The sequence below is a fragment of the Schistocerca gregaria genome, chromosome 1, assembly GCF_023897955.1.
Source record: "Schistocerca gregaria isolate iqSchGreg1 chromosome 1, iqSchGreg1.2, whole genome shotgun sequence".
NCBI lineage: Eukaryota > Metazoa > Arthropoda > Insecta > Orthoptera > Acrididae > Schistocerca > Schistocerca gregaria.
In genome coordinates this window covers 974405006-974424490 of record NC_064920.1, presented here as the reverse complement: position 1 = coordinate 974424490, position 19485 = coordinate 974405006, and the positions used below count along the sequence as shown (strand labels likewise).

Genomic DNA, 19485 nt, shown 5'->3' with positions numbered 1-19485 from the left:
TCTGTCCCCCATATATTGCGGCGTCCACAAGGACACCTGCGCACCCGGCAGCTATACATCTTCCGGGAGCGGCGCAACAAAATCGCTAATAGTCGCAACTACTTGTCAAAGCGTGATGGCGACGTTAAAGCGAGAAGAAGGGCGGCAGAAATGGAGAATTAATGGCAGTGCTCCTCCGATAGCGGATGCTGCGTAGTCAAGGTCGTTCGTACTCGTAAACATTTATCAGTCAAATCAAACGAAAGAGGTAGCAACTTCCATCATCAAATTCATTTGCATCTCCAGTTTCCTTGGTGTGGTGAACAAGCACTCACCTTCTTTTGGCGATATTACACTACTGGCCCTTAAAATTGCTACACCACGAAGATGACGTGCTACAGACGCGAAATTTAACCGACAAGAAGAAGATGCTGTGATATGCAAATGATTAGCTTTTCAGAGCGTTCACACAAGGTTGGAGCCGGTGGCGACACCTACAACGTGCTGACATGAGGAAAGTTTCCAACCGATTTCTCATACACAAACAGCAGTTGACCGGCGTTGCCTGGTGAAACGTTGTTGTGATGCCACGTGTAAGGAGCAGAAGTGCGTACCATCACATTTCCGACTTTGATAAAGGTCGGATTGTAGCCTATCGCTATTGCGGTTTATCGTATCGCGACATTGCTGCTCGCGTTTGTCGAGATCCAATGACTGTTAGCAGAATAAGGAATCGGTGGGTTCAGGAGGATAATACGGAACGCCGTGCTGGATCCCAACGGCCTCGTATCACTAGCAGTCGAGATGACAAGCATCTTATCCGCATGGCTGTAACGGATCGTGCAGCCACGTCTCGATCACTGAGTCAACAAATGGGGACGTTTCAAGACAACAACCATCTGCACGAACAGATCACCGACGTTTGCAGCAGCATGGACTATCAGCTCCGAGACCATGGCTTCGGTTACCATTGATGCTGCATCACAGACAGGAGCGCCTGCGATGGTGTACTCAACGACGAACCTGGGTGCACAAATGGCAAAACGTCATTTTTGCGGATGAATCCAATTTCTGTTTACAGCATCATGATGGTCGCATTCGTATTTGGCGACATCGCGTTGAACGCACATTGGAAGAGTTTATTCGTCACCGCCATACTGGCGAATCACCCGGCGTGATGGTATTGGGTGCCATTGGTTACACGTCTCGGTCACCTCTTGTTCGCATTGACGGCACTTTGAACAGTAGACGTTACATTTCAAATGTGTTACAACCCGTGGCTCTACCCTTCATTCGATTCCTGCGAAACCATACATTTCAGCAGGATAATGCACGACCGCATGTTGCAGGTCCTGTACGGGCCTATCTGGATACAGAAAATATTCGACTGCTGCCCTGGCCAGCACATTCACCAGATCTCTCACCATTGAAAACGTCTGGTCAATGGTGGCCGAGCAATTGGCTTGTCACAATTCACCAGTCACTACTCTTGATGAACTGTGGTATCGTGTTGTAGCTACAAGGGCAGCTGCACCTGTACACGCCATCCAAGCTCTGTTTGACTAAATGGCCAAGCGTATCAAGGCCCTTATTACGGCCAGAGGTGGTTGTTCTGGGTACTGATTTCTCAGGATCTATGCACCCAAATTGAGTGAAAATGTAATCACATGTCAGTTCTAGTTGTTGCTCTCCTGCAACAGTTTCAGTGGAACATAAGCACCCAGTCACCCTACAGTCCTGACTTGGCGCCCAGTGACTATCACCTGTTCCGTAGGTTGAAAGAACATTTGGCCGGAAAGCGATTCAGCTCCAACGACGAGGCGAAAGATGAGGTCCATAATTATCTGAGCAGCATGGCGGCGAGTTGGTATGACATGGGCATACAAAAACTGCCACAGCGTCTACAAAAATGCTTCGACAGAAATGATGGTTATGACGAAAAATTGCAAAATGTTCAAGCTGTAAACTGGTGTAAACCACTGTAGAAATAAACAGGCCTATGTGCTCATAAAAAATAGGAGACCTTACTTTTGGGATTACCCACGTATTAATGTACAATGAAAAAACCAGAAATGAAGTTTTGGGATGGACATTGATAACAAGTCGAGTGTGAGATAAGGCATTAAACTTTTTTTAAGCATTCATCTCCAATACTTTTATTTTATGAGTAATAGTATACATTGTATGTGGCAGGAGGGTAACTTATTTTCCTGATTTTCGTCAACAACGTCTTAAGTTGCAATATTTTGCCACAAAGTCTTCGTCAACAAAGGAAACACTTGTTGTACAAAAACCTGAAATCAGCACAATATCCTATATCTATTCTTTAAATTTTTGTAGACAGACCTGCAGACAGGTGAACGTACTGATGCAAGCCTGTATCTCGAAGATCAATCATCTTTCAAAAACAAAGCTATTGTTCATTGACAGAATGTTACAAAAAAACTACTAATTAGATTTAGAAAGGCGCAGAAAGGAGCTAAATTAATGAGAGTAATTTTTGACCATTTACGTGGTGTACTCGTAGGGAAAATTGTTTTAAATATAAGGTAAAAATCAAAGCTGCTGGAACATGTGTGTTACTCGATGGGATAAAAATACATCCCACACTGTATCAACTGCCTATGCTACAGAGGAAAAGTAAGCCACTTATATCCACCATCCTGTTCCCATTTCTGTTCCCGTGATATGTAGCCATCGCTTAATGTAGAAACATTTTGTCAGATGGCTAAATCTAATTACATGCCACGAGCTGCGGACTTGGTCAATATAGGGACGGTTAATGTTGTTTGTGGATGACACTGCAGTTTTCTTCCATTGGAGACAGATCTGGTGATTGAGCTGGCCACGGCAACACGTCGACACTCTGTAGAGCACGTTGGGTTGCAACAACGGTATGTGGGCGAGCGTTACCTTGTCGGAAAACATTTCCTGGGATGCTGCTCATGAATGGCACTTCAACAGGACGTATAAATCTGGAGTCAGGGGGTAAGAGATAACGACGAAAGTGCTCCTGGTGTCATACGAAATTTTACTCCAGATCACAACTCCAGGTGTAGGTTCAGTTGTCTAGCCTACAGATAGGTTGGTTCGATGTCCTCAGCTGGTTTCCTCGGTTGACTGGTTGATATGGGGGATGGGATCGAACAGCGATGACTTCGGTCCCATTAGGGAAGGATGTGGAAGGAAGTCGGCCGTGCCATTTCAAAGGAACCACCCCGGCATTTGCTTGAAGCGATATATGATAATCATGGAAAACCTAAAACAGGATGGCCGGACGCGGGTTTGAACCATTTTTAACCACTTATTTGTTGCGTTCAGCGTTACAAAATTTAATAAATTTAGGGGTCATGTGACATAGGAAACGATGTAAATTACAGTACACCCTAACCCAGGATTGAGCCCTCAACCACATGCATGTCAACCCAAAACTCTAACCACTGCTCCAACTTTTTTTTATTGGCATTCTATTTGGATACAAAATTAGGCAGTTCACAAACACTAAATAAATCTGCACCAAAAAATCATTGTAAAACAAATCACAAATTTAAAGGAACAGGAATGTTTTGTTTATTTATTTATTTTCAATAAAGATCACTCTGTTAAAAAGAACATGTAGATCATTTCATGGTATAGTATGTGCATTACATATTGAGTGGTGAGAGAAGCGTGAGGTTCATTATTAGCTGTCAAATGTGGACATTGACTGCACCTGGCGCATCCCAGCTGCGTGGTGGGTCGAGGAAGACTGCCTGAAGATAGTTGGCAAAGGTTTTCCGATAGTGTGACCATCTATGAACTTCACTGTGGGCTTGCTGCAAGAAATACCAAAACTCAAGTCGCGACTTGGCAGCATCCACATAGAGGTACGCTATCGTCCAACCTTTGACCCAGATGATCGACTGTGATTTAGTCACCAGAAAATAGTCACTCTCCGGATGTAAGAAGGAAGCAGGTGTAACATGTTGCGGGGTCACACGGAGGTAGTAAGCCACCATCTGTCTTCCTAGGAGCCAGACGTCCTCCACCGCGATACAAGTTAAGCGGTGATGGTCGTCATCCACTTGGCGACATTTCGGGCATAGTGCAGTGTCCACTAGTCCAACTGCATGGAGCCGTTGGTTGGTGTTTAACGTGCCACAGGCTACAGAGAACCACAGTACCAGAACGAAGGTAGGAAGGAATTTTTGATGCACATGTCTCCAAATCTTCGGCCAATGCAACCTGGGGTGTTTGAATTCAATGACAATCCGTCGTAGCAGCCAAACATAAAAATCCTTCGTACATGGCAGTCTCGTGCGCGGAAGCTCGTCTCTGATATAATTAAGTTCCACGATAAATGCTGATACAAGCGCAAAATGTGGCGTAATGTTGCCCACCGCCACCGGAGTGTGAGGGACGCTGGAACCTGGAGATCCAGTAGGCGGGATGTAAGGGAATCACCCCCGCTTCGCCATTGCTAGTACATCGTGGCTAGAAGGAGCGCCGTCGCTCGGCAGTGAACATTCGTAAGTCCGAGTCCCCCCTTGTCCTTAGGGAGCGAGCGTTGCGTATCGCACCTTGAGGGGCGATCCAATCATCACAAAATAGCCTAGTGCTGATTGAAGTCGACGTCCGAGCGCGAGTGGTAGGGGCAGGATATGCAAAATATGCACCATTCGAAAAACCACATAAGTGTTCAGATACTCGACTCGCTGCAAAGGATCAAGGCGCCGTAGGAGATGTTGTCTGTAAAATAGGTCGGTAGTTAACTGTCGCAGTATATTTTACAGATGAGGGAAAGTCTATGCCGAGATAGCGGAATCGTTGCACATAAGGAAACGGACTGATTTCTTCCTGCGTAAGGCCCTTTGCAACCGGCATTGCCGCCGATTTGTTCATGTTCACTGCACTACCCGCCGTCACACTGTGGTGCAATAGCCATCGTCCTCCCGAATGCGAGTCCAGTGCGCTAATCACTACGCCACCTCGCTCGGTCTGGTTTCCTTCTAACCAAGAGAAAGCTGACACTGGCACCCAGGCAGAAACAACTTTCATCAGAAAACACAAGAGAACTCCACCCTGCCCTCGAATGAGCTCTCGTTTGACACCACTGAAGTAAAAAATGGCGGTGGTTTGGGGTCACTGGAAATGCACGCTAAGGGGTCTCTGACTCGGAGGTGTCCTTGAAGTAACTGATGTGTAACAGTTCGTTATGTCACTGTGGTGCCAACTGCTGCTCACATTGCTGCTGCAGATGCAGTACGATGCGCCAGAGCAATACCCCAAACATGATGGTTTTCCCTCTCGGTAGTGCCACGTCGCCGTCTGTGCTTGCGACCGCATGTTCTCGTGACCACCACTGCCAGCAGTCATGTACAGTGGTTACATTCCTGCCAAGTCTTTCTACAACACCGCAGAAGGAACATCCAGCTTCTCATACCCCTATTACACGACCTCGTTAAAACTGAGTGGGATGCTGATAACGTCGTCTTTGTCGCCTTAAAGCCATTCTTAAGTAACATCAGCGCACAACGTCCACTCTCAAAGGTAACTAACGCTCACGACCGTTACACTGTTTATTTAAACCAAACCTTATTTGCATCCTCATAGTGGCACTACGTGCGCCACTTTTGCCGTTGATGGAAATTTGAATACACACCTTCTTTCGGATGGAGAAACACGCCTACCAACTTCCGTTTGATGTGGCACACCTCCTTTTTGGTGTTGCGATTTTTTTTTCCGTGAGTATACTTCCAACTCATCTTAAAGTCTGGTCACATTAAAACTAACGGATTTTAGTAGAGTAAAAATACACTATCACAAAAAGCACCTTAGGGTTCCTGCATGATTTGATGTGTCTCAGTAAAGGTTTTCCCGAGTTTCGCTCAAAATTTAATGCAGACGCGTTGCTTCTTTAGCTCCGCCATCTCGAACTTCCCAGACTGTACGACACTACGTTCTCCTCAATACAGCACTGAACAATACCTGACAAGACATACAACAATGAAACTTCCGGCAGTTACACATTAAATACATGCGTGTACAGGCGTAGGAACCGCATTTCGCTCCAACACACCACTGGCGCGAAATTACGGATTTTCCGGAATTTTTAGAACAGACTTCGTTATTTTCGAACTTCTACCTTACACTACAAAAATTAGTTGGAAAATAATCAAAAGCAAATATTCCCAAAACAAATCTACATTGAAACTTCCTGGAAGATTAAAACTGTGTGCCCGACCGAGACTCGAACTCGGGACCTTTGCCTTTCGCGGGAAAGTGCTCTACCATCTTTTTTTTTCTTTTTTGTAAATTTTTCTCTTTCAAACGTTTGTTTTTATATGGAAAAAGGCGTCGTTCAGTTGCGACAAACAAAAGTAGAATGTACATCCGTAGCAACAACAGAACAAGAGTTCCTTCTCAACTATGAAATAGAATTCGAAACTAATAGTATGATGATAGATAATAAAGAAAGAAAAATGTAACCAAATCCCCTGTGCATGGCTCATCTGCGTACAGATTCCATGTTCCAATTTGATAAAACATTTCGCAGCGTGTGGAGCTCCATGGCGGCGGTCATCCTCTGCCCGGTACTCCCCAACTGTGAGGGGGGTTATCGAACACACTGCGCAAATAATTCGCAAATAGTTGTCGGTATCTGGGTGTACACTCAAGTGTGCTATGACTGTCCTGGAGAAATTGCCAGTAATCAAGTACCATTTTCTCATCATCTCGAAAGAGGTAGTATATGGACATGCCTTTAAGCCATGTGAGAGCGTGAGTCTTCGCAGGTAGGAACTAAGTATCCTCTGGACAAAGAAGGAGCCGTGGCTCAATTGTGCGAGGCGCGATACGGTGGTAGCAGGCGAGGATCTTCTGCTCTAGCAGCCATACCTCTAACGCCGATCCACATGTTGAACGGTGTTCGTCAGTATCCACGAGGTGGCAACGTGGGCAAAGAGGGGAATCCGACATCCCAATAGCGTGCAGCCTTTGTCGTGTTACAACCTTCCTGTTCACCACCTGGTACCACGCTGCTAGTACCCGCATGGGGAGAAACGGCTTCTGGACCGCTCTCCACACTGCAGGCTATAGGGTGGTCGGGCTTTTCCTCTCAATCGTATTGCGAGGGATGGACCTTAGCAGCAGCAGGTAAACGTCTCTCGCCTTGGGAGTGCGAGTGTTGGGGAGGTCTGGGTGCACGTAACTATACTCAAGAATAAATGCCGAGAGGTGCGAGAGTGAGGGTGTAATGTGCGCAATCGTGACAGGTGGCAGAAGAGACGCCGGCAGCAATTCCTCTAACAGATGTCCCGTAAGGGAAGCATCTTTGTGGGTCCACAGTTTCATCATTGTGCACAAGTATAACGCTGTAGCTCTCGCTCGTACATTTATAAGTCCCAGTCCGCCATCACGCGGGGGGAGGGTGAGTGTTTCGTAGCGGACTTTGAATAGGTGTCCGGTGGTAAGGTAATATCCAAACGCTGCTTGCAGTCTGTGTGCCATCGCTGTCGATATCGGTAGGACCAGAGCCATGTGGATCGTCTTAGTCGCCCCGTGAAGGTTGAGGTATTCCACACGCTGTAGGAAGTCCATCTGTCGAAGTAGGTTCCGGCGAACTACTCTGCGTATTGCCTGTAGTAATCGTGCATAGTTCATGGCAGCCGTGCGGCGCACATCCTGTGTAAATGTTATGCCCAAGAACCGGATCTTGTTGACTAGTGGGAGTGGGGCTAAAGCGTCCTCCTGTAGACCTCTCCCAATGGGCATCGCTGCCGACTTGGCCACATTCATGAGGCTGCCCGCTGCCAATCCATAGCGATTGATCCATTGTATCACCGAGCGTACCTCGTCACCAGATCGGACAACTAACAGAAGGTCATCAGCATATATCCTGCAGTGAAATGTGTGATCCCTCAATGACATGCCCGAGAGCCTGTTTTTCAACCCTCCGACAAGTGGTTCGAGTGCGATCGCGTAAAGGATCATGGAGAGTGGGCATCCTTGGCGAACTGACCGTCGGATCGGAAAGGGACCCGAAATCCGTCCATTCACCAGTACACGGGATGCAGCTCCACGGAAAAGGCGCTGAAAGATGTCGAGAAAGTCAGGCGGGAAGCCCATGCGGGCCATAACGGACAGGAGGAACTTGTGGTGAACTTTGTCGAAGGCGTAGTCGAAATCAATGGAGATCAGAGCAGCTCGAAGGCGACAGGATGTGGCGATAGCTATTAAATCCCTGCATTCGCTGGTTGCCGTTTGCATGTTGGTCACTTCGCCATGTGTCGTTTGCTCCATGGAGAGGAGTAGGGGCAGAACCTTCTTTATGCGGCTGGCGAGTAGTCGGGCGAAGATTTTATAGTCCGCGTTGAGCATTGTAATTGGCCTGTAGTCCTCGACCGTCCGACCTCGGGAAGGTTTGTGTATCGGTATGAGGAGACCTTCCACGAATCCAGGTGGCACGTGGGAACCGGGGGTCATCAGTTCTTGGTACATGGTGATCCATCGGGGCATCATTAGATCGCAGAAAACCCGATAAAACTCGAGCGGCAGTCCGTCTGGCCCGGGAGATTTGTTAAGTGCCCCCTTGTTAATCGCGTCCTCGATGTCGTCCCTCTAAGTCCAGCTAACAGCGTCATCGCTGCTGCATCGTCGAGGGTGTGCGACACGTGCTGCAGTATGTCGCGCCCATCCGCTTCCTCTGTATTCACCTCGTCGTAAAACCGGCGGAAGTGATCTACTGTAACTGCCGCCTGAGTCATTACGACCCTACCACCTGGCAATGTGAAGTCCGTGATCAGCTGCTGTCGGCGTCGGCGGCTGTCGAGCACGATGTGATGCATAGACGGGTTTTCTCCTTCCTCTCGGTCTTGACGTCGCGATCGCACGACGACCCCCTCGAAACGTTTTCTCGTAAGCGACAATATTTTACCTTTAATCCGGCGGCTTTCCATATGTCGGTTTGGAGATGGTGGTTGGCTGGCGAGTTCGCGGAGCATCGTGTAATCAAAGTCCAATGTGTGACGATGCCACGCTGCGATATCTTTTCCGAACAGTGTTAGCACACGCCGAAACGCTGGTTTAGCACATTCCACCCACCATGCTAGAGCCGAAGCGTATCGGGGAAGACGACGTTCGTAATGCATCCATGTGTTGGCAATAATCTGACGGCATTCCGGGTCTTGAAGATGTGCCACATTCAGCTTCCAGGGTCCTCGGCTGCGCCATATCCGCTGCTGCTGTAGAGTGAGTGTGCATATGAAAGCGCTATGATCGGAGAAGGAGAGCGGCCAAAGTTCGGCGTCCAATACTCCTGGCGCCAGAGCTCGTGAGACATAAATGCGGTCTAGGCGACACGGTGTAGTGTCTCCCACGTGTCGGTGAGAAGCATATCACGAACCAGGAGCCGAAGTTCTTGACAAGTCGAGAAATGAGGGACTTGGTCTTTGGGGTGGAGCACACAGTTTAAGTCGCCGCCGAAGACATATTGATCGAAGCGACTGATAAAGAGAAGGGCGATATCCTCGGAGTAGAACAGCGATCGTTCGCGGCGTTGGTCAGTTCCCGATGGAGCATAAATGTTAATGATGCGCGTGCCCAGTGCTGTGATTGCCAGCCCCCTTCCTGACAGAAGGTAAGTCACTTCTTCGATGGCAATTCCGTCGCACACTAGTATTGCCGTACCGCTGCCATTTCGGTCCGCCGGTGACATACACTCCTGGAAATTGAAATAAGAACACCGTGAATTCATTGTCCCAGGAAGGGGAAACTTTATTGACACATTCCTGGGGTCAGATACATCACATGATCACACTGACAGAACCACAGGCACATAGACACAGGCAACAGAGCATGCACAATGTCGGCACTAGTACAGTGTATATCCACCTTTCGCAGCAATGCAGGCTGCTATTCTCCCATGGAGACGATCGTAGAGATGCTGGATGTAGTCCTGTGGAACGGCTTGCCATGCCATTTCCACCTGGCGCCTCAGTTGGACCAGCGTTCGTGCTGGACGTGCAGACCGCGTGAGACGACGCTTTTCCAGTCCCAAACATGCTCAATGGGGGACAGATCCGGAGATCTTGCTGGCCAGGGTAGTTGACTTACACCTTCTAGAGCACGTTGGGTGGCACGGGATACATGCGGACGTGCATTGTCCTGTTGGAATAGCAAGTTCCCTTGCCGGTCTAGGAATGGTAGAACGATGGGTTCGATGACGGTTTGGATGTACCGTGCACTATTCAGTGTCCCCTCGACGATCACCAGAGGTGTACGGCCAGTGTAGGAGATCGCTCCCCACACCATGATGCCGGGTGTTGGCCCTGTGTGCCTCGGTCGTATGCAGTCCTGATTGTGGCGCTCACCTGCACGGCGCCAAACACGCATACGACCATCATTGGCACTAAGGCAGAAGCGACTCTCATCGCTGAAGACGACACGTCTCCATTCGTCCCTCCATTCACACCTGTCGCGACACCACTGGAGGCGGGCTGCACGATGTTGGGGCGTGAGCGGAAGACGGCCTAACGGTGTGCGGGACCGTAGCCCAGCTTCATGGAGACGGTTGCGAATGGTCCTCGCCGATACCCCAGGAGCAACAGTGTCCCTAATTTGCTGGGAAGTGGCGGTGCGGTCCCCTACGGCACTGCGTAGGATCCTACGGTCTTGGCGTGCATCCGTGCGTCGCTGCGGTCCGGTCCCAGGTCGACGGGCACGTGCACCTTCCGCCGACCACTGGCGACAACATCGATGTACTGTGGAGACCTCACGCCCCACGTGTTGAGCAATACGTCCACCCGGCCTCCCGCATGCCCACTATACGCCCTCGCTCAAAGTCCGTCAACTGCACATACGGTTCACGTCTACGCTGTCGCGGCATGCTACCAGTGTTAAAGACTGCGATGGAGCTCCGTATGCCGCGGCAAACTGGCTGACACTGACGGCGGCGGTGCACAAATGCTGCGCAGCTAGCGCCATTCGACGGCCAACACCGCGGTTCCTGGTGTGTCCGCTGTGCCGTGCGTGTGATCATTGCTTGTACAGCCCTCTCGCAGTGTCCGGAGCAAGTACGGTGGGTCTGACACACCGGTGTCAATGTGTTCTTTTTTCCATTTCCAGGAGTGTATATGTCACATAACCGTAGAAAGCAGGGAGGGCCGCTATATACACTTCTTGCAACAGGGCAATGTCAACGTCCGAAGAACGAAGAATCTCACGCAGAAACTGGATCTTCACTGCCGTTCGCATCGTGTTGAGATTAATCGTGGCGATACGATAAGCCTGTTGCCGAACCGCATGTGCTAAGTTATCCATTAAGACTGGAATTACGCTTCGGACTGTATTAACACTTCCGCATCCCCCCAAACCTCACCTGCAGTCCTTTCTAGAGAGCTGGCGCCAATGGCGTGGGCCCTGTTGGCGTAACTTGCATGGTGGCGTCGTCGTCGTCGTCATCCGCCCACGTCGAGGAACTCAAAGCCAGATTGGTTTCCCTAGCTTCCTCAGGACACGGCATGGGTGCTTGCACTCTTGAAGGTGGTGGGCAGCATCTGTCCGGCGTATCGGCATCCGATTTTGCCACTGTAGATACGTGTGGTTTGTCCTCAGTTCCGTTCGCTGGTGCCACACTGCAGCAAATGGCGGCTGCCTCTGTGGTAGCGTCGTCATTGAAGGTGGAGTCGTCGTCCTCTGGAGGCTGTATCGCATCTCGTTCGGAAGGTGCTCTACGCCTCCGCTTCCGTTGCTTCGGAGACCGTTGCTTCTTGGTGTGTCTTTCTGTGTCAGACGATGGCAAAGATTCACGACGTTCCGGAACAAAGGCAGCCGTAGGCACAATAAGCGAGTCTACAGCCATGCTGTCGTCATGTATCTTGTTATCCGTCGACGGGGGCGGCTGCATCGGAGTTGCATCCGTAGCTTGTGGAACTGGTGTGTCGTCATCACACTGTATTGGCGGATGGAGCCGCGACCCAGCAGTGGATGTCGGCTGTAGTGGTGAAGTGGTAGCTATCGTGAGGGCTGCTGCATAAGTCACGGGAAGCAGCGTCGGCTGCGACGGCGGGTCCTCGGCAGCCGGCGGCAGTTGTGATTCGACGTTGGATACATTCGGATCTGAGGTGTTCCTCCTTCCCACAACCAGAGCAGGTCTTCGGTTGCCCATCGTAGATGACGATGGCACGGCAGCCACTGATATTCAGATATGAAGGTACATGTCTTTTAAGTTCTATTCGGACCTGACGGACTCCGTTCAGCACAGGATACGTCTGGAATTGCGTCCAGTTTTCCGCAATATGATCATGCACCGTGCCGTAGGGGCGCAGCTGTCACGACGTCCTCCGCCGGTAGTTCGAAAGGAAGTTCGAAAAGTCTGATCGTTCGAAGTCCCATGCTAGAATAATCGACGTGCACAGTCCCCACATTGCCATCAGCATGGCAGAAACGGAGGCCCTGTTTCGTTTCCCGAAAGATCCGTTCACATGTTGCGTAGCTGATGATCTTGACATATACGATACTGCTCACAATGGACAAGTGAATGCCGAGAACGTCGGTCGCCGGGATTCTAACTTCTTCTCGTAGAAATCTTTCGACTTCGAGTGCTTTGGGCCGTGCAAATTCGTTGCGGAACGTAAATTTGAGCGTCGATTTTCTGTACTGTTGCGCCATAGTGATCTATATGCTGAGTACGGCACGCGCGAAACGGCTGAGTACGATGTAAACAACACAAGCGGCAGGAACACAAACAGCGCGTCCTCACCACAGCACAGCCAAAGGCCAACAACCGCGTCTGAGCTACCGAAGTACGACTGACGCCCGGTCCTCACAGCTTTACTACTGCCAGTATCTCGTCTCCTACCTTCCAGACTTTACAGAAGCTCTCCTGCGAACACCACAGCACAAACGGCTCCGTTTGGAGAGATGCCGTGACTGGGACTGCCAGTGTCTCGTCTCCTACCTTCCAGACTTTACACAAGCTCTCCTGCGAACACCACAGCACAAACGGCTCCGTTTGGAGAGATGACGTGACTGGGAAGCATGGACTGCTGCAGCACGGTGTCACAACCAGTTCAGCGAAGAATCGCAGTTCTACACTTCAGTGGATGAGCGCTGTCGGCGAGTATGGCGGCGACCTGCAGAGTGGTCCTTTCTTCCAGTGTTACTCCTGGCGTCTCGGTGCGGGAACGGGTGTGACTTAGCGCCATGGCTCGAAAAAAAAATGGTTCAAATGGCTCTGAGCACTATGGGACTCAACATCTTAGGTCATAAGTCCCCTAGAACTTAGAACTACTTAAACCTAACTAACCTAAGGACATCACACACACCCATGCCCGAGGCAGGATTCGACCCTGCGACCGTAGCAGTCGCGCGGTTCCTCACTGAAGCGCCTAGAACCGCTCGGCCACCGTGGCCGACTCTCAACCCGTGAAGTTCCATTTTATTTCAGTCTTCTCTTCCGGATGTTTTACCTTTTTTTGTCCGCAGTGTATTACGAACTGTTTCAGTACTCTAAGGTCACAGCAAAGAACTACTTAAAAGCCCATTGCCCCGAATTACCTTGCACAACCAAATACTTCCTCTGTATTTACAGACTGATTCTAAAATAATTTTTTGGCATAAGGAAAAAGGAAGGAAGTTTACGATTAAATTTCGCATCGACAACTATGACACTAGAGACTGAACTCAAGCTCAATTTGCGGAAGGAAATCTACCACGTCCTCTTCAAACAAAACCAGCTGGGCATATGGCTGTAGGGATTTAGGAGAACCACGGAAAACCTAAATAATCGTGATGACTGGACGGGGATCTGAACCACCATCCTCCGGAATGCGACTGTAGAGTACTAACCACTGTGACACTCGCTCGATGCTATTGTGTTCGCACGTATGTACTTCGAGGTGTTCTGATGATGACACTGTTTGGAGCGTAACGTACGTTCCTCGTACTACGTGCTAGCAAAAGTCGTAAGGTTGAATTGCATTGCCGACTTCTAGACACTGAGAGGTAAACTATCTGATCAAAAGTATTTGGACACCTGTTAGTGGACATTAATATGCAGTGCGTCCATCCTTCATCTTTATGACGACTTTAGCTCTGCAGGGAACACTTCCAGCGATGTACACTACGTGATCAGAAGTATCCAGACACTCTACAAAACATACGTTTCTCATATTAGGTGCATTGCCTGCCACCTACTGCCAGGTACTCCATACCAGCGCCCTCAGTAATCATTAGACATCGTGAGAGAGCAGAATCGGGCCCTCCGCGGAACTCACGGGCTTCGAATGTGGTCAGGTGATTGGGTGTCACTTGCATCATACGTCCGTACGCGAGACTTTCACGCTCCTAAAAATCCCTAGGTCCACCGTTTCCGACGCTATAGTGAAGTGGAAACGTGAAAGGACACGTGCACCACAAAAGCGTACAGGCCGATCTCGTCTGTCGACTGACAGAAACCGCCGACAGTTGAAGAGGGTCGTAATATGTAATAGGCAGACATCTACCAAGATGCATTATTATCCACTTCAAGTACTATGACAGTTAGGCGGGAGGTGAGAAAACTTGGATTTCATGGTCGAACGGCTGCTCATAAGCCACACCTCATGCCGGTAAATGCCAAACGACACGTGCTTGGTGTAAGGAGCGTAAACATTGGACGATTGAACAGTGGAAAAACATTGTTTGGAGTGACGAATCACGGTACACAATGTGGCGATCCGATGGCTGGTTGTGGGTAAGGCGAATGCCCGGCGAACGTCATCTGCCAGTGTGTGTAGTGCCGACTGTAAAATTCAGAGGCGGTGGTGTTATGGTATGATCGAGTTTTTCATGGAGGAGGATAGCAACCCTTGCTGTTTTGGGTGGCAGTATCACAGCACAGGCCTACATTGATGTGCTGGAGAGCAGTTCAGCGATGGCAATTGCATCTTTCAACACGATCGATCACCTGTTCATAATGCACGGCCTGTGGCGGAGTGGTTACACGACAATAACGTACGAGTCCTGACCTGAATCCTATAGAACAACTATGGGATGGTTTGGAACGTCGAATTCGTGGCAGGCCTCACCGACCGACATCGATACCTCTCCTCAGTGCAGCACTCCGTGAAGAATGGGCTGCTATTCTCCAAGAAACCTTCCAGCACCTGATTGAACATATGCCTGCGAGAGTGGAAGCTGTTATCAAGGCTAAGGGTGGGCCAACACCCTATTGAATTCCACCAGTTCCGATGGAGGGCGCCACAAACTTGTAAGTCATTTTCAGACAGGTGTCCGGATACTTATGATCACATAGTATATCTGCAAGTCTGTGGAGGAACGGCAGTCCATTCTTCCTTTCGAGCCGAAACCAGGGAAGATACTGATGGTGGACGCTGGTGTCTGCAGCGAAATCGACGTTCTAATTCATCCCGAAGGTGTTCAGTTGGGCTCAGTTCGAGACTCTGGGCACACCAGTCCGTTTCAGAAATATTATTGTCCACGAACCATTGCCTCACATTTGATCTTTTATGGCTGGGTGCATTGTCATACTGATACAATCCTCGTCCCCGAACTGTTCTTATACTGCACGCAGCACACATTGCTGTAAAATACATCCATATCCTTTGGCATTTAGCGGTACCTAAGGCGCAGTAAGGGAACAACATCCTACCGATGGAAACATCCCCAAACTGTTATACAGCCTCCTACGTTCTTTACTGTTGGCACTACACAGAATGGTAGGTAAAGTTCTACAGGTATTCCCCAAGCCCATAACCATCCATCAGATTGAATAAGTGTATAGTGTGAATCATGGCCCCAGATCACTCGCTTCCATTCATACACTGCACAGTGGTGTCGCGTTTTATACCACCTCAAGCGTCTCTTAACACAGATTACAGAAAAACGTGTAGGATGAGAACTTGTATCACAGTTGTCTTAAAATATCTGCGGACAGTCGTGCTAGATGGACTACTGGTAGCACTTTGCAACTCACAAGTCATTCTTTCCGCTAATTTCATGCGCTTTCTTACAGACACCCTCTGCAAAGCTCGGAGGCCCCTGTGCGCTAGTCCATGAGGTCTGTCTGGTCTAGGTTCATCTGTGGTTGTTTTCGCTTTGTAGTCGCACAGCCAACAGTCAACTTGGGCAGATTTAAAATGGTTGCAATGTTCCTGATGGAGTTGTTAAATGGTTCAAATGGCTCTGAGCACTATGGGGCTTAACTTCTGAGGCCATCAGTCCCGTAGAACTTAGAACTAGTAAAACCTAACTAACCTAAGGATATCACACACATCCATGCCCGAGGCACGATTCGAACCTGCGACCGTAGCGGTCGCGCGGTTCCAGACTGTAGCGCCTAGAACCGCTCGGCCACCTCGGCGGGCTGGAGTCGTTACTCAGGTCACATTCTATGAATAGTCCAATTCGAAACCGCTGATCTCTCCCGACCGACCAGTTCTGCTGTTACTGCCTCTGCACTGACAACATATCAATCCCCACCTCATTATACAGGGTGTTACAAAAAGGTATGGCCAAACTTTCAGGAAGCATTCCTCACACACAAATAAAGAAAATATGTTGTGTGGACATGTGTCCGGAAACGCTTAAGTTCCATGTTAGAGCTCATTTTAGTTTCGTTCTTCCACCTACGCTCAATGGAGCACGTTATCATGATTTCATGCGGGATACTCTACCTGTGCTGCTAGAACATGTGCCTTTACAAGTACGACACAACATGTGGTTCATGCACGATGGAGCTCCTGCACATTTCAGTCGAAGTGTCCGTACGCTTCTCAACTACAGATTCGGTGACCGATGGATTGGTAGAGGCGGACCAATTCCATGGCCTCCACGCTCTCCTGACCTCAACCCTCTTGACTTTCATTTATGGGGGCATTTGAAAGCTCCTCTGTACCAAATGTAGAGACTCTTCGTGCTCGTATTGTGGACGGCTGTGATACAATACCCCGTTCTCTAGGGCTGCATCAGCGCATCAGGGATTCCATGCAACGGAGGATGGATGCATGTGTCCTCGCTAACGGAGGACATTTTGAAGATTTCCTGTAACAAAGTGTTTGAAGTCACGCTGGTACGTTCTGTTTCTGTGTGTTTCCATTCCATGATTAATGTGATTTGAAGAGAAGTGATAAAATGAGCTCTGACGTGGAAAGTAAGCATTTCCGGACACATGCCCACATAACACATTTTCTTTCTTTGTGTGTGTGGAATGTTTCCTGAAAGTTTAGCCGTACCTTTTTGTAACACTCTGTATACTAGCGGGTTCTCCTCTCATGTTATCTAGTGGTTAATTCCACATTACAAAAGGGTGCCCAGATAGTTGAGCCACATGACTGGAACGATTATATGTCACGTGCACTTGATTGCGTATAACGTTCATTATATAAGGGCCACTTAAATTAAAACGGATCAATTTGGAAAAAAATAAGCAAATTGTTTATTATTTCAAAAGCAATCGCCCTACGTGTTAATACATTTACCCCAATGTGAGGCCGTCTGGTGTGGCCGTAGGTTCTAGGCGCTTCAGTCTGGAACCGATTGACCGCTACGATCGCAGATTCTAATCCTGCCTCGGGCATGGATGTGTGTGATGTCCTTAGGTTAGTTAGGTTTAAGTAGATCTTTCACGCGTCTAGCAATATGGGGTTGAGCGCCATCCTGCATAAAAATCGTACGTTCCAGCAGGTGTTTATCAGCCAGGCTGGGGATGATGCGATTCTGTAACATATCGGCGTACCTCTCACCCGTCACGGTAGCAGTTACAAAACCAGAATCACGCATTTGCTCGAAGAAAAAAAGCCCTATAACGGTAGACTTGGTAAATCCAAGCCATTCTCGTCGTGCAATGGAGTTTCCACGACAGTTCTAGGATTTTCGGTAGCCCTACTTCTGCAGTTGTGGCCGTTGACAGGCCCTCTGAGCGTGAAATGAGATTCGTCGGTCCACAACACGTTACTCAACCAATCGTCATCTTCCTCCATCTTTTGAAACGCCCACACCGCTAATGCCGTCCGCTTCACTAAATCGCCAAGTAGCAACAGTTCATGATGCCGATGGATTTTGTACGGATAGCATCGGAGGGTACGCCTCAGTGCCAACCAAACAGTAGTGTATGGAATGCCGGTGCGACGTGCGACTGCACGAGCGCTGACTTCCCCATCCACAGACGAACCCGCTACAGTCTCCATTTCTTTCTGAACTGTCTCAGCAGCATTACGACTTGTGCTAGGTCGGCCACTACGGGTCTATCGTCTAAACAACCCGTGGCTTCGAACTTCGAAATAATTCTCGCCACAGCTGCATTTGTCAACGGACCTTTACCCGTTCGGTTCCCCTCCGTATGGCTATAGGATCGTAACGCTGAACTAGCACATTCCCCATTATGATAACACAGCTTCAATAAAAGCGCCTTTTCAGGTAACGTCAATATGCTGCGACTGCTGGCGCATCTGATTCTCTCTCTCATTACAACTATTTTTATACACGATTGTCATGGCCAGTCACTGACGTTTTGCTGTCCAACGCCATCTGTCGGCCTATTGTGAACTATGTTTTTTTTTGGTTCTAATAAAACCTCATGTCATTCCAAGCATGTGTGTCAATTTTTACCCCTCTATCTACAGTATTCCGTGGTTTATTAAGTTCTCAAATTTATCATTATTGACATATTTGATTTTTATGAATTTTGCAACTAATAAATTGTCTTTTCTTTTAATTCATATATTTTGCAAATCGTGAGCCAATGGTGTCCTGAACTTAAGGGGAATCTGGTATCCTTGGTTATATTCGTCTTCTGCCACCTAAAGTTTTTCTCTTTCTTCACCGTGTATATAATATTAATTCTTAATCGGACTTTCTCTTACGGTGCAGGCAACTTATTGACATGACACTGGGGTAATGCGCGGAAGAAAAGAAAACTTTCGTGGTTTTGCACAAAAACGAACTCTCAGACTTCATATTTTCATAGGAGTATTATTCAGTCAACACATTGTATTACAAGGAATACGTCTTCTCGCCACGAGAACTAAAGACAGAATCTCTCTAACGATTGACAAAAAATTGAATGGAGTTTTTATCATTTGTTATTTGTCTTCCGGCGTAGCAAATGACATCTTTTCCGGGGCTTACAGCGGCCGCGCTAATGATTATCATCATTCGTTTTAAATTTTTGTCGTAGCTTGTTGGGGCTTTTCCTTATGTACCTATACAATAATCAATGGCTTTATGGAAGAATACTTGCGGTTGCATAATTGTAACCAACCTTGCAGCTCTACGTACGAAGCAAATCGACGGCCACGAATGTCTTTCTTTAGGTTTCCAACATTACGGAAATCACATGGGGCGAGGTTGGAACTGTATGAAGGATATGTAAGGGCTTCCTAGCGAAATTTCTGGAGCGTAATCGAAGCAACCTTGGTAAGATGTGAGCCCCGATCTCTCCCCATGAGATTTCTATATTTTTGAAGCTCTGAAGCTTTCGTGGTCGTCGATTTGTTGTGGACGAAAAGGTACATGTCAGGATGAAAT

General features: G+C 48.5%; 1 protein-coding gene across 1 annotated transcript in view; it reads right to left on the bottom strand.

The window, feature by feature from the left end:
- Positions 1–19485, bottom strand: part of LOC126277025 (Kazal peptide Pr13a-like) — a 74324-nt gene that overhangs the window by 38235 nt on the left and 16604 nt on the right. The window lies entirely within an intron of this gene.